The sequence below is a fragment of the Sphaeramia orbicularis genome, chromosome 4 (assembly GCF_902148855.1).
Source record: "Sphaeramia orbicularis chromosome 4, fSphaOr1.1, whole genome shotgun sequence".
Taxonomy (NCBI): Eukaryota; Metazoa; Chordata; class Actinopteri; order Kurtiformes; family Apogonidae; genus Sphaeramia; species Sphaeramia orbicularis.
In genome coordinates, this window is record NC_043960.1 from 22546194 (window position 1) to 22561041 (window position 14848).

Consider the following 14848-nt stretch of genomic DNA (forward strand, 5'->3'; position numbering starts at 1 on the left):
TACTTGTGTTTGTGGGCGCGTGTGTGTGTCCACATGCGTCCGAGTGTGTGGGAGAGACACCTACTCTGTGTGCCTGCGGCCCCTCTTGTGCAGGTGGGTGGATGCATGTATGCCTGTCAAGAGCACTTGGAGAGAAGCTGCCAAGGTGAGAGCGAGACTGACCCTGGCCACCTGTCCCTGACACCCACCTCACAGCTCCCTCCCTCCTTCTCTCTCTCTCTCTCTCTCTCTCTCTCTCTCTCTCTCTCTCTCTCTCTTTCCCCTCGTCCTCTGTCTCACAGTATTTCTTTTACACACAACTATTGCTCTTTACACAGGTGATTGATTAAGCCAGAAAGCCCCGGCATTTAGGGCTGGAAGGGGGAGGAACAAGGGAGGAGGGGTAGAGGATGAATGACCATAAATGCAGAGCCTCTGTCCGGGGTTAGTCAGGTCTGACCAGAACACAAGCAGACAACACCTGCATCCGGCTGTGGTGTCACTTAAGTAACACTGCAGTAAGGAATGCCACAACCCATCAACCCCAGCAGCAACAGCTCAGCCCTGCTTTACTTAATCACGCACTATTAATAGCAGTGATTCAAGGTTTGTCTGGGATGATGTGCTGTGATTTTGTGATGGGGGAGATAAAAATGTCTTCGTGTCAGGGCAAGTTTCTAAGATAATCAGATGTTTTGTTTTTGTAATACTAGCCCCATTTTTCGTCTTTTTTCTTGTCAAGGGGAAGAGGTTTGTCAGTCATCTACTAGTCAGGGAGATTTCCGTTGATTTTTTTTTTCTTTCCCACCTAGTTTCCAAGCTTAAAGAGCCTTGTTGACATGAAATGGAGTGAATCCATGCAGGATGAAAGGGAATACCTTGTCTGGTTGCAGAACAACACTGGGTTGTACCACTTTCAAAACTCTGCAGACTTGGCATGAAAATGGCCACCGTCTCTATGTTTATGCTTCTCTGAGACTTGTGAAAATAAACACTCTCTTTGGCAGCTGAAGTACCACCAGCTCACTGCCACATAACGATTAAACACATTTTTGGAATCATTATAGTAGATGTAAATCACAAAAGAAAACAGAGTTTTAAAGTGGTTTATTCTTACAAATATAAAACAAAATTGAGCCACTTCCTGTGTTGCCAAATCTGTTATATCTGATGGGAAAAAACAGTTAGACAACAAAAGAGTAACATAAAAAAGAAAAACACATAATACAAGCCACAAGCACTTTATTTACACAAGATGTGATTCAGGCTGAGTCTAAACTCATTTTTCAAAGGTGGAAACCACCGAATGCTGCTCTCCAAACCTTCAGTCTTCATTTAATCAATTTAATCAGGTAATCTAATAAACTGCCATGATGGGATCAAACAAACTGACATCTTACCTCTAAAGTAAATTAATTTAAACTTACAAACTATGTCATATCAGTGTGCAAATGTAAATAAATATCTCCAACACTGATGGACTGAAATATGAGTTCTAAGAAAGATAGCTCGGGGACAACAAATTATTCAAGACAATGTTGTAAATGTCAGATGCAAATCATAATTTGTGCTGGCATTCAGAGCCATTTCACAGTGCAGCGAATACAGAACTATTTTTCATACTCACCCAGTTCATATGCACATTGAATTTCTCAGGTCCGGGCCTTAATGGCTCAAAATGTTGTTTTGCATGAACGAATGACCTGAGTTAAAATTCTGACAGCTATCAGAGCATCCTATAGAATATTTTAAGCATGTTCAATTAACTGTTATTCATCCTTTTGCTCCAGTGCAAACTTCTTTATTTGACAATGTAAATCAATACTGACTTAAGCGTTGGATCTGCAGGGTATTACTGTGCAGGGAGACAGTGATTATATATGGAATATATTCAGGTCATTAAAAGTCATAAAGGACTTTTGCAATGTGTGCCATCAGGCCGATAGAAATTACTTCAACAAAGTGCTGTGAAGATCAGAGATCAAAACACTGGATGGGCAGAATAAAATGACAGGAATAGGGTATAAGAGTATAAAGGTGACTCGTATATCCCTACAGCTTCACTGGATGAACTCATCAAAATTTAGGGAAGGTCACCATCACTGTGACCTCACAAAAAAAAAAAAAAGAAAAAAAAAAAAAAAGGATTCCAGCCCATAACTTAAGGACTCAAACTCTAATTATGACAAAATGTCACACATATTTGCATTAGAATAAAATGAAGAAGGGGGATTAGCTCAGATGGTAGAGCGCTCGCTTAGCATGCGAGAGGTAGTGGGATCGATGCCCACATCCTCCAATAGCTAGACTTTTGGGGGGTCGTCAGTTTGATTCCATGGTCTGGCGAGAGTTGTTGGCTGAAATGCCCTTGAGCAAAGCACTTAACCCCCCCCCCGCCATCTGCTCCCCAGGCACCTGATATGGTGAACCCCGTCTGACAAAATAAAGGTCACCATCACCGCTGTGACCTCACAAAAAAAAAAAAAAAAGAATACCAGCCCATAACTTAAGGGCTCAAACTCTAATTACGACAAAATGTCACACATATTTGCGTTAGAATAAAATGTAGAGGGGGGATTAGCTCATATGGTAGAGCGCTCGCTTAGCATGCGAGAGGTAGTGGGATCGACGCCCACATCCTCCATTAGCTAGCATTTTGGGGGGTCGTCGGTTTGATTACTTGGACTGGCGGAGAGTTGTTGTCTGATGTGCCCTTGAGCAAGGCACTTTAGCCCCCCCGCCCCCCCCTCCCCCCTATTTGCTCCCCAGGCACCTGATATGGTGAACCCCATCTGACAAAATAAAGGTCACCATCACCACTGTGACCTCACCAAAAAAAAAATATTCCAGCCCATAACTTAAGGGCTCAAATTCTAATTATGACAACTGTCATACATATATGCATTAGAATAAAAAGATGAAGTGAGGTGGTTAGAGGGGGATTAGCTCAAATGGTAGAGCACTTGCTTAGCATGCAAAAGGTAGTGGGATCGACGCCCACATCCTCCACTACCTATCTTTATGGGGGCTTGTCAGTTTGATTCCTTGGACTGGCGGAGAGTTGTTGGCAGGCGTGCCCTGAGCAAGGCACCCAACCCCCCCCGGGCAACCGTCATGGCAAGCCCACTGCTCCTAGTATGCAGTATGTGATGACCTAGTGATAGGTTGAAATTTATGGAAGGTCACCATCACTGTGACCTCACAAAAAAGAAAAAAAGGATTCTGGCCCATAACTTAAGGACTCAAACTCTTATTATGACAAAATGTCACACACATCTGCATTAGAATAAAAAGATGAAATAAAGCTTTTAGAGGGGGATTAGCTCAAATGGTAGAGTACTCGCTTAGCATGCGAGAGGAAGCGGGACTGACACCCACATCCTCCAAAAGCTAGCTCTTTGTTTTGGTTTGGTGGTTTGATTCCCTGGATGGGCAGAGAGTTGTTGGCTGATGTGCTCTTGAGCAAGGCACTTAACCCCCATGACAAATTTCGATGAGTGATGTGAATGAACCTCTACTGACAAAACAAAGGTTATCTCTCTTAGACATTTTATATCCAGAGGGTCAAAGGTCATAAGATAAGATCACCATAAGATCAGAATATTGTCTCAACGCATTACAAGCTTTTCTGCCCTTTATTTAGAACCATATTCATCTGTAAAACAACAGTATAAGCGCAGATAGTATATTCTTTTTTAAACACTTTTATTTTCTTTTTATTCTTGTACTTCATCATCATGTCGTAAATGTTGTCTTTTCGTCCATCTTTCTTTCTTGCCATTTTTCTGTCTGTATAAGAAGATAGAAATTCATTTAGATCATGAAATAAGTTACTTTACAACAGCTACTGACTTCTAGAAATAGGTATCCTTTATTAAAAACATTTATTACTAATTGTGGGCTGCAGGCAGAGAACTTCATGAACATAATTTGATCTTAAGATAGTAGATGCATCTGATGAACTTACATTTCTTGTTTTGATGAACTGAATTAAACCAATTTGTTGCAGAGTTGGTCTCCATTCCTTTTTTATTTAAAATTCAAAGCACATGCTCCATTGGGCTGTTTGCTCACTCAAATCACATCAAATGTGTTAACCTTCACTACAGATCACCTGTACTTTAAAACTGTAATACTTCACACTGCCGAAATTCACTGTACTGCACTCAACTTTTACATTAAAGCTCAATGTGCGATCCCATTTCATAATTTATTCATTTTGGCTAACAGCATTGTCTACTGGGAGTGCATGATCCTCTACTCCAAAGAGGTGCACTCTCCACTCTACCCACAAATGCCTCTCTGGCCTTGCAAATTGCATCTTTATGAAGGAATGAGGACAGGCCATTTTGTCACAAACACAGTTGTTTGCTCTCTGGGGAATGCCTTAGAACCGCAACTGACTCAGAGACACTGTCCCTGTCATGTCCTTTTCCCCAGATGGAGAGTGTGGGGGCCATAAGTAACAGAGAGCTGAGTTATGGAAGGCCAAGTTTGGATTAAGGGGCTTGTATAGTGAACACCATTAGGACTGCTGAGACCCAATGGCTCTCTGGTGGGAGGGTAGTGTTAAATGGACAAGCACACTGGCATTTTACCATTGAAATCCTCAGGGACGGTCCCACTCAACGTTTCAGAGCAGCCACAGCCCTCAAACTCCTCATGGTGGAAGGTTAGGCGTGTGGCATATTTAATATCCTCACAAACCTATTTTGTAGAAAGGTTACAGAGTTATTGACTGGAATTAGCACCACTCACAAATGCAATTTCAGCCAATCACCGGCTGTTTAAAATATATACTTAACGACATTAAAAATGCACGGGTCAGAATAATATGTATATTTAGAGATATATTAAATGAATTTGTTTCGGAGTTACCTTTGTATTAAAGAGGAAAGCACAGGTCTTTAGAGAATGAACTGAGGACAAATTGTGATCAACTTAACACGTTTATTCCGTCACTGAATACAGGTACTCAGAAACTGAAAGTGTCGTCATTCAATATCAGATGTGTCCAGGGTGGGATTTGCTGGGGGTGATGGGGGGGATAAACACCCCCTCTAGTTTTTACATCCCTACTTCGGCTCAATGAATTTCATCCTCAAGGGGAACAACCAACCAATTGAAATTCCAGGCAGGTTGTGACAGTTTTCTTACACCTACTGTATATCCTACATTACTGGCACTAATGTTCACCTGAACCGAACTGGGGGGGGGGGATTAATGCGACAAATTGATAGGGCCCAGCATTTGTGTGTGCAGTGGATACAGGTTAGAAGTTGTGAAAATTTCGTGTGAGATCCACTGTATAATAGAGGAATAGAACCCGGGACGTTGGACATTGACAGTAAATCTTCACTTTCGTTTCACACCAGCATTAGTTATGTTAGTTATGGACCGCACCCCCACGTATGTAACTGCTGCCCCCCCTCCGACAACGAAGAAAAACAACATCTCCCCTCTGTTTTTTGGACAAATCGCACCCTGGGTGTGTCCACCTCTGGCTTCCAAACAATCAGTGCAGTGACGACACCTGGGACTAAGTCTCATGATCCTGTCCTGAGGGATCCGATCACTAAGATGACTGATTGTACTGCAATGACAGCGCAGACGGCGAGTGACTTTACCATGGCTCAGACTTGCTTGTAACATGCTAATGGCATCTTCTTTCTGTTGTACCATAAGTCGTGGAATTTTGAGCTGGAAAAAACATTTCAGCCTTTTCTTTGCTGCTTTTACATAGACTATTGACCACGCCTAAAGTTACCAGTCAAGCATGACTCTGTACAAGAGATTCGGCTCAATGTCCGACATCAAGGGATTAGTCCAAACACTGTTGCATGCATTGGGAAAGAAAAAAATACAGCTTTAACTGTGTTACTCATCTCAGGAGCAACATATACAAAATAAGCACCTGAGCAAATCATTTTCTGGAAATTACACTACATGTTTTGACCGTGCGTTTTTAATGGTGCTAAGTACATGAAAAGAAACTGATTACTTTTTTTGACATTGATTTTCATGTTTTTATTGATATATTTTCTTATAATTCTAGCCTGTTGTATCACTAGAAAATGTTTAATGGGTGAAAAGGAAAATAAAAAAAACATTAAAAAGTAAGTTACACAAAATGAAAGCCATAACATTGTTAATGATATCCAACTGTACAGTGAATATTCTTAAATAAACTAGTATTTGTATAACAAAAAAAAAGAAAAGAAATCAATTACTACATGATTTAAATTGACAGCTGTTGAGTTTAGCACTGATACCGTTACACGTACACTATGTTACAGAAATTAAAAAGACCAACATGAAGTAATATTCTCCAGCAAAACCCACTGTTATAAAATGTAGAAACGAAAGGCTCTTAAGCCTCAGTCAAATTGATTACAAAAGTTGTTCAAAGGGCTGTCTCTGTGTATTGCATTTGGAAGGCAGTTAATATTCTTCAAAGAATGCATCGGGCGATTTCATAAATCCCATGATATATACCCAGGTTCAGGCAGCTTACCACCTCTAATAGAGAGAGGTGCATCAAATGGTAGAATATGCTTCTTAAGGGAAAAAAAGCTATGAGACTGTCAGTCTTGAGATGTGTGTTGTCAAGTAGGATTGTGAATTCTCAGAGGACAGAAAGGGAAAAGTATGCTTCTTATGACACTTTTTTGGCAGTCTATCTAATCTTCATCATGGAATATATACAGTGTATCTGGTAATCCGATTTAGGGAACATTTAGTAGTACTTATGAGGAAAAATGTGGTGCAGCTCTAGACCTTATTCGACATTTTAAATGCCTATAGCATTGCGTGTGCTTACATACAGCTCTGGAAAAAAAAAAAAGAGACCACTGCAAAATTATCACTGTCTCTGATTTTACCATTTATAGGTATGTGTTTGAGTAAAATGAACATTTTTGTTTTATTCTCTGAACTACAGATAACATTTCTCCCAAATTCCAAATAAAAATATTGTTATTTTGTTATTTAGAGCATGTATTTGCAGAACATGACACATTGTCAAAATAAGAAAAAGATGCAGTGTTTTCAGACCTCAAATAAAGCAAACAAGTTCATATTCATTTCCACAGAACACAATATTCAATTCAATATTTGGTGGAAAAGCCCTAATTTCAACAGTCGCTTTTCCACTGACCCTCAAATTGCATGAATATAACTTGCGCATAAAAATGTACCTAATGGAAAAAACAACAATTTTGCTCAAACTCTTCTTTTTCAATGAAAAGTTTTTGCGCTGGCAAGAGATGGTTTTAAAAATTCAACAAGCTCAGCCATGTTTGATGGCTTGTGACCATCCATCTTCCTCTTGATTATATTCCAGAAGTTGTCAAAGTGGGTTCAGGTCTGGAGACTGGGCTGGCCATCTGGTAGTCTGTCATCCACACCTTTATTGACCTAGCTGAGACCAGGAACATTGTCCTGATAGAAAAACCAGTCCTCAGAGTTTGGGAACATTGTCAGAGCAGAAGTCCAGTAGTTTTCAATAGTTATTTAGTTAGTTCACTGTTTTTGCCTATTGTAAGAAGATAGTGATGGCCACAGTAGTGGTTTTTATACTTCTCCTTCTTAAATAAGACATTAATCAGGTGTTTATTCAGTAGAATAAGGTGTACTTGTGTTGGAATTCAACAGATACAGGAATGGAATGGCTGTCATACATGCACACATGCTGGTTTCACAGGAAATTGCAGCGGTCTCTTACTTTTTTCCAGAGCTGTATATCTCTGTATGAGGCTGCATCCATCTATGTGCATGTGTCAGATGAGGGAATGCAGCGTTCACCTGTGGCTGACCTCTCGCTGGCAGCTGGACAGGTGAGCTGTGCTGCTGCCTCATTATATTCAGGCCCAAGATATGTTGGCCTGCACAGCCAAACCTTAAACTGGCACACAGGAACATGCATAGACACACTTAAACAAACGCACACATTATTCCACTGTCCTGACTGACACACTTTGCAGAATTAATGACTTTATGTCCTCTCTCTCTCTCTCTCTCTCTCTCTCTCTCTCTCGTCTTTATTTACACTTCATCAATCTTATCAGTCTTAGTCTGGTTGACAAATGGATCACAAATCAAGAACAAAGGTTGTGACATCTACCTTGTTAAGCTTCTTCAAATGTTGAAGTTTCTCTTTGTTAAGCTTTGTGCTTTTTTTTTTTTTATTTATTTCCATGCCCTGTCACAGTCTGAAAATATAAGTACAAGAAATTTTAGAAAATTTGCAGTAGTTTTATTCCATTTTTCAATCTTGTGCCAACATAACCAGAGGCAATCTAGTCTGTTGTCCAACTTAAAAAATAAACTAATATCAAGAAATAATATAAGGATCAATATAAATAACACAGTCAACAAGTAAATATGTTTGTATCAATAGTGAAAAGTAAAATATCGTTATGTCAAGAGCAAATTTACATTATAAAGAATGCATGAAATCATGGTTTTGTCACTGCTTTATTAAATAGTTGAGAGGACTTCATCAGTAAAGTCAAACATTTTTTGACTGAGACCATACTGTTCGCTATGAACCAAGGTTAAGTTCTTCTGTTGTTCTGTACATTATCCAGTCTATAGTCATGACAATCAATAACAGCCATAGTCTGACACCATTGTTCACTGTGGTTTTGAAATTAAACCATTATGTGCTACTTCACATGTTGACGGTTGGTATAATTTCTGGATGATATTAAAGATTTCCTCTGGTGTACCATAATGCCTCATGAGTGAGAGTCACAGTCTGTTTGTCATTAAATGCAACATATAATGAAGAATTCCATTTAAGGGATTGTTCAGTGAACTGTCCTTCCAGAAGTCTTGTTTGTTGATCTCTTAATTCATAATGTAATAGAGCACAGAGTTTGATCCTTCTGTTCAATGTTTCCAGGCACTGACAACAGCATTCAGTCAGTTTGACTTGCAAATGTCTTAAAGTAAGAAAACAAGGAATCCTACTAAGTGATACCTCAAAAACCTTTCTTTTCAATAAATGTAAATGTCAATATTATCCATAAAACACTTATTGGCTGTGTTGAAAAGTTCATTATAAAATGGTTACATTCCTGGTGTAGTGGTCCCTGGAGAAGTGGGTATACTCTTAATTTTTGCCTTTTTTTTTTAAATTTCTTTTTTTTTTAAGTAGTCCAGAAAAAAATACTCTGTTTTAGAAACAGTGGCAGATAAGACTACTCTATTTAGTTTACCCAAAAATCCATCAGTAGTATTTGCTCACTATTATAAAATTATCATGACTTGATCAGGAGCAGTTTGTAGGTATTACTGGTCACACAAGCAACTGCATGAATGTAAATGTATTCAATATGAGGCAAATATAGGATAACATCAGCCTTTCATAATGTCAGCCTTTCATAACGTTAGCCTACTCACACAGTTTAACTATTGGTGACAACATTTCTTCTCCTCTAAATGTGCAGTCATATGACCAGTAGTTTAAACCACCTTAAAACTTACCTCAGAATTATGGATTCCATGAAAGTAGGTTCTCTCGATATGTGCCACACATTTGAAAGACATTTATTCTGCCTTTCTCGTTTGCATTTCCAACAATCGTGCATCTTTCAACGAGACATGCAGTGACCTGTAAATCAAGTGGGGTGGCACTGGCACCTGAGGTGTCCAATCAGGTTCCAGAGGTAGCCAGCGCTAGTTAGCAATATTTTCCTCAGAATGGCATACCCTACTCTGCCTCTGATTGGCTCATCAGTCCTCATGCTTAAAGTTAACCAATCTAATCAGTGAAGGCAGCAAGTACTGGCCAATTAGAGGCAGAGTAGGGCAGGTCATGGCTTCACCATCCTAAGGGAAAAAATGGGCAATTTGGCTCAGATACTACTAAATGGTGTGAATCGGGGGGATTTAGAAGTGGGTGTACATAATGCTGACTGAAAAATAAGTAGATATATGCCATATACCGCTGTATACCCTGGACTATACCACTGTTCCTGGCTAATTTAAGACTGCCTGTGCTCAACCGATACTGAAGAAACCAGGACTTGGTCTGACGTCTATAGAGAATTTTAATGCAATTTCAAAATGGCACTATATTGCTAAGGTTCTGATAAAACATGTCTCAAATTAACAATCAAGTGCTCTGTAAAGATTAGTAGTAAATCACTATGATTATTATTATTATTATTATTATTATTATTATTATTATTATTAGTAGTAGTAGTAGTAGTAGTAGTAGTAGTAGTAGTAGTAGTAGTAGTAGAAGTAGTAGTAGTAGTATTACTATACCAAGCATATGAAGAAAAGAATGCATGTATAGTATCAAAACATATGTCTGAAGCAGAATATACATTCTGAAACCACATTTCATCACACTGCCGTTCAATGTACTGTATATCTTAGGTCACCATCTTTATCCATTTTGCATTTACAATACGCTGCATTAAAAGCTTCCGACTCTGTAATGAATTCGTTTTCCAAGCCTTGTGAGAAAAAAAAGCATATGTTGAATATATACATGCCTTATTCTGTTTTGGTGAATGAACTTATGGAGCACAATGCACACACACACACTCACATACCGGTGAAAACATTCCTCAGTACTTGTTGATATATCCACCAAGAAATGCCCTCAAATGAATGGTATTGATTTGTTCAGCTTGTTCAGTGGAGCACAGCGGCATTGGAGCCTATTTGAATGGAAGTCAGCTTCTTTTAACAGGCCTGCCTGCCTGCCTCTCTGCCCTGGCCTCCCTGGCAGTTATTGGCATGCTACGCTTATTGATGTCTCAAATGCACGCTTTGATTTTTCCTCCGTCTGGAAACTCTGCACCGTTTAAAACTTTTAATCGGTTGCATGCGTGTAGTCAGGGTTATCTACAAGGGCTGAAAGAGAACGGTTAACTTTGTCTAACCTTTTCACAAACCACAATCAAATAAGCTGGAATCAATTCAGAATTAAAGTGTAAGTTCATTAGTGAGCAGTGGCTAAAATCAGATTCTGAGGCATGCGCTTCCAAACAAGGTTACCTTCATGCTAAAAAAAAATACACTCTCAAATACTGTCTTTTTTTTTTTTTTTTTAGCATTCCACCATGACAAAGGATCAGGAGTGAATGGTTACAGAGGTGATAAATAGAAGAATGTGTGCCTGGAGTTTTCAGCGTTACGTTGGCTCTAAGTGGGACTTTCAGGACCAAAAGCTCTCTAATTACCAGCAAACGCCAAAATGGACAAACATGTGGCCAAGGCAAGGCTTTGTTTGTAAATATTTAAGCTTGGAAGTTGTAAAAGGAGACTGAGGAAGGTGCTGGGGGGCACAATTAAGGCTGGTAACAAAAAGCCAGGCCCCTTGTTCATTTTACCCCTCCTACCCCCCCCCCCCCCCCCCTTCCAAACAAGCCCACTGCCTCCACAAACCCTTCCTAAGAAAGCTGTCTACCAAAGTTAAGGGCACCCACTTCACGGAGGGGCCAACAGAGGTGAAGGGTCAAAGGTTAACTGCAGCTCTTTGGGCTGAAACTAACGTTGATGACAAGTCGTGTTGCTGATGTGCCAACAGTGGAGGTCAAACAGACCCTGGTGGAGGTTTGGGCTCTTCATCACTTTAACTGCAGGAATAACAATCAATTTGTCATGTGTCGAACAGGGGGCTTTCATTTAGGTGACACCACCATGTGTATACCCACAACTTGCCTGGAATTGCTTTGGAAAACCAGCCTTTCCTCTTAAAAAAAAAAGTATTTATTCCAAAAAGAAATAAATAAATAAAAGGTGCATGACAAATGGCCAGTGTGTATTCCTGTACCCAATATCTTTAACAGCATTTTATAATGCTAATAATTTCAGCTTGTAGTGTTTTCACCTTCGTTTCCATACATATAATGGTTTTGCATTAGAGGTAATATAATCAATGCACCATCTATTTTGAATCAAAAACATGCGTACACAGACACAGTGTTGCATCTGCTAATGCGTGGCCTTTGATTATTGATGGGCCATTTGCAGACAGCCTTAACTGCACAATATGTCTCACCATTACTTTCCTGACCTCATTCTGGCTTGGGGACAACATTATTCATGTAAGAGCCGGAGGAGAGGAAGAGAAAGAGGGATGAGGCCTGTGGGGGAAATGGTGTGTATGTGTGTGTGTGTGTTTGAGTGTCTGAGTGTGTGTGTGAAAGGAACAGAGGTCTGCAGAATCATCATCAATAACCCACCTCTCCTTCTTGTATATAAAGAAATGAAGGGAAAAAGGGGGGAAGAGAATAAAGGAGTGAAGGAAGAGTGACAAGAGGGCTGTAACAGGGTCATAGAGGGGCAAACACTAGTCTAAAAAAAAAAAAAAAAAGATCTGTCCAAATGCTATTTTAAGTTCCTCTTTCCTCTCCTCTCCGCAGCTTGAGGTAATTTAAGAGTGTCTAAACCCAGACAGTGTGCAAAGGAAGTAGCATTCATCACCTGAAGAAGACACCGGTGTTCACAAGGAAAGAAGGATGAGAACCCGAAGAGAATCAGGAGAGAGAGGGACTGAGAGAAGGAAGATAGGGTGCAACAGAAGGAGGCACTATCATCTCGCATCAGGGTGCATGTATCATGTGAAGTATTTCCATACCTGTTACCATGACTATGCTCTGCTCCATGTATCTGTGTATTTTCTAGCAATGTTTGTTCAGTCTTTAGAATATGCAGTTCAGGCCCTAATGAGCTTCACACGCAACACAACACAAAAAAAAAAAAAAAAAAAATACCAGATGGATGTGCAGAAGTGAGTCAATAATCAGACAGACAACTGAAAACACTTCTTTAAGAATGAACACTAGACTTTATTCTGCTATGCATGGTTAGGCCATGAATCACCACATTCCAACCTCCCAGGATTGAAAAAAGTTTATCAGTAATGTCAAGGTATTAGAACTTGGTATTTTATAACAATTTCATTTTAATACAAGTGCACTAATAAGTAGTTTTATCATCCTAAACTAGAGCTCCCATGAGGCATAGCACATAACTCCATAGTACTGAAAATACTGTAAATATTGTGACTTTTAGTACCTTTAAAAGAATGAAAATCTATGCACCTGTTGTTTGTACCAGAAAGTTCCCTTGGCATTTGATTTAACCCTATAAAACCATTTGTCTCATATTTGCAACACCAGGTTCTGAGACCTCTATTTTATCAATAAGATCAATATTTTAATATAATACCTTAAAAACCTGTTGTATATGACCCGATACATGTTTTCTACCCCCTTGTGGATTATTATCCCACTAAAGCCAGTGGAAGGGCTTTTTTTTTTTTTTGCTTTGTTTTGTTTTGTTTTGGTTTTTTGCCATTTTTAATATGGCCACTATCATTAAATCACCCATACAGTTTTTGCTGGAAAGTCTTTGGTAATTTTCAAAAATGTTATGTTATGTTATTCTTAAAAAAATAAAAAAGAAAAAAACATGTAGTAAATTTGGTATTGCAGGGATATAAGGTGCTTTATAAAAAAAAACGCCCAGTGTATCATATACAAAATATATTGTGAACAAATGATACAGCAAAATATTTTGTTTGGATATCGTTGAAAGGTCTAGTAAACATCTCAACTCCAAAAAAAATTTAATTTTGTATTTGTATTTGAAATTTGAATTTCGATGGATCAGGTTTTACAGGGTTAAAGACATTGTTAACTTGATGCACACAACTTAAAAATACCACTAAACTACAAACTTCTTTGCATATTTTATTGAGACTGATGTGTTTTATATGTGACAAGCTTTAAAGGGGTCATATTTTGCTAAACTCACTTTTATTAGTCTTTGGTTCATTTATTTGTGTATTTAGACCCTAATAGTTCAAAAAGTTTGAATTTGAACCCTCCAGGTGCTGCAAAGCTATCTTTATATTAATTTTGACAAAAATCAAGTGGATTTCTACAACCCGTTTTAATTCCTGCTTAATTTGTTACATTTTATAACTAGTTACGTCACGGCATTTGCACATGTAAGGTCAAGACTTCTGACGAACATTTCTCCGAGTACGCCATAATTGTTTATCAGCAGCAGCGGTTGTAGTCCAAACTGAAAATATGTCCAAACTTCGAGCCGATTACCTAAAATGTTCAGTTGTTGGTTGAACGGAACAGAGCAGCACAACCAACAACCTGGAGGGGGTGGGGCATGAAGTGGCTCATGTGCATTTAAAGGGCCAGCGCTCAAAACCACCTTTCTGGTGTCATTACTCAGAAATAGGGTTGAAGATGGACCTGTGGAGTTGAATTAATGAAGAATTCAGACCCAAGCAGCGCATTTACAGTTTATGTAGACCACAGGGAAATGTTTTAAAATGCATAATTCTATTTAAAAAAAGCAAAACATCACTCCTTCAAATAACAGTGACTGCAAATACCTGCTAAAATAGCTGCAGAATAAAGTTAAGTAGAGGTCAAATTCCAGTGCACATCAATACTGACCTTAAAGATCTTCTTGCTTATCAGTGTCTACTCATCTGTAAATAATCATAATGTCAGGTAAACCACAGATATGGAGCCTCATGAACGCTGATGTAGAAATGTCGTCATGGTATGACTACATTTCCGTTAGAGTTATGCATGCATGACTGTTTTTGACTCAGGGGACACAGCAAACAGAGAACAAATTTCTTTTTCAAGGTAATTCGTGTGCCAATTTTTTGGAACATCCTATTTTAGAATTGATTTGAATGACCTGTGGCACTACTTGTGATAATACCTGGCCTCTTCAGACTGGTCCGAATGAAGTCAGTAAAAGCACAATATTTGTTTGGCTTTAACTGTTTGCTAAATCTCAGTGAGTTTATGTGTGATGACTAGTCTTCAGAAAGAAAATAAAATTTGAATTTGTTGTTAGATGTGGC

The 14848-nt window shown here is 39.0% G+C and overlaps 2 non-coding genes across 2 annotated transcripts; both read left to right on the forward strand.

Moving 5' to 3' along the window:
- The first annotated feature begins 2205 nt into the window (after window positions 1-2205).
- Window positions 2206-2278, forward strand: trnaa-agc (transfer RNA alanine (anticodon AGC)). The gene has a single exon. It is a non-coding gene; the product is annotated as a tRNA-Ala (tRNA).
- Window positions 2279-2550: 272 nt separating this feature from the next.
- Window positions 2551-2623, forward strand: trnaa-agc (transfer RNA alanine (anticodon AGC)). The gene has a single exon. It is a non-coding gene; the product is annotated as a tRNA-Ala (tRNA).
- Window positions 2624-14848: the final 12225 nt, after the last annotated feature.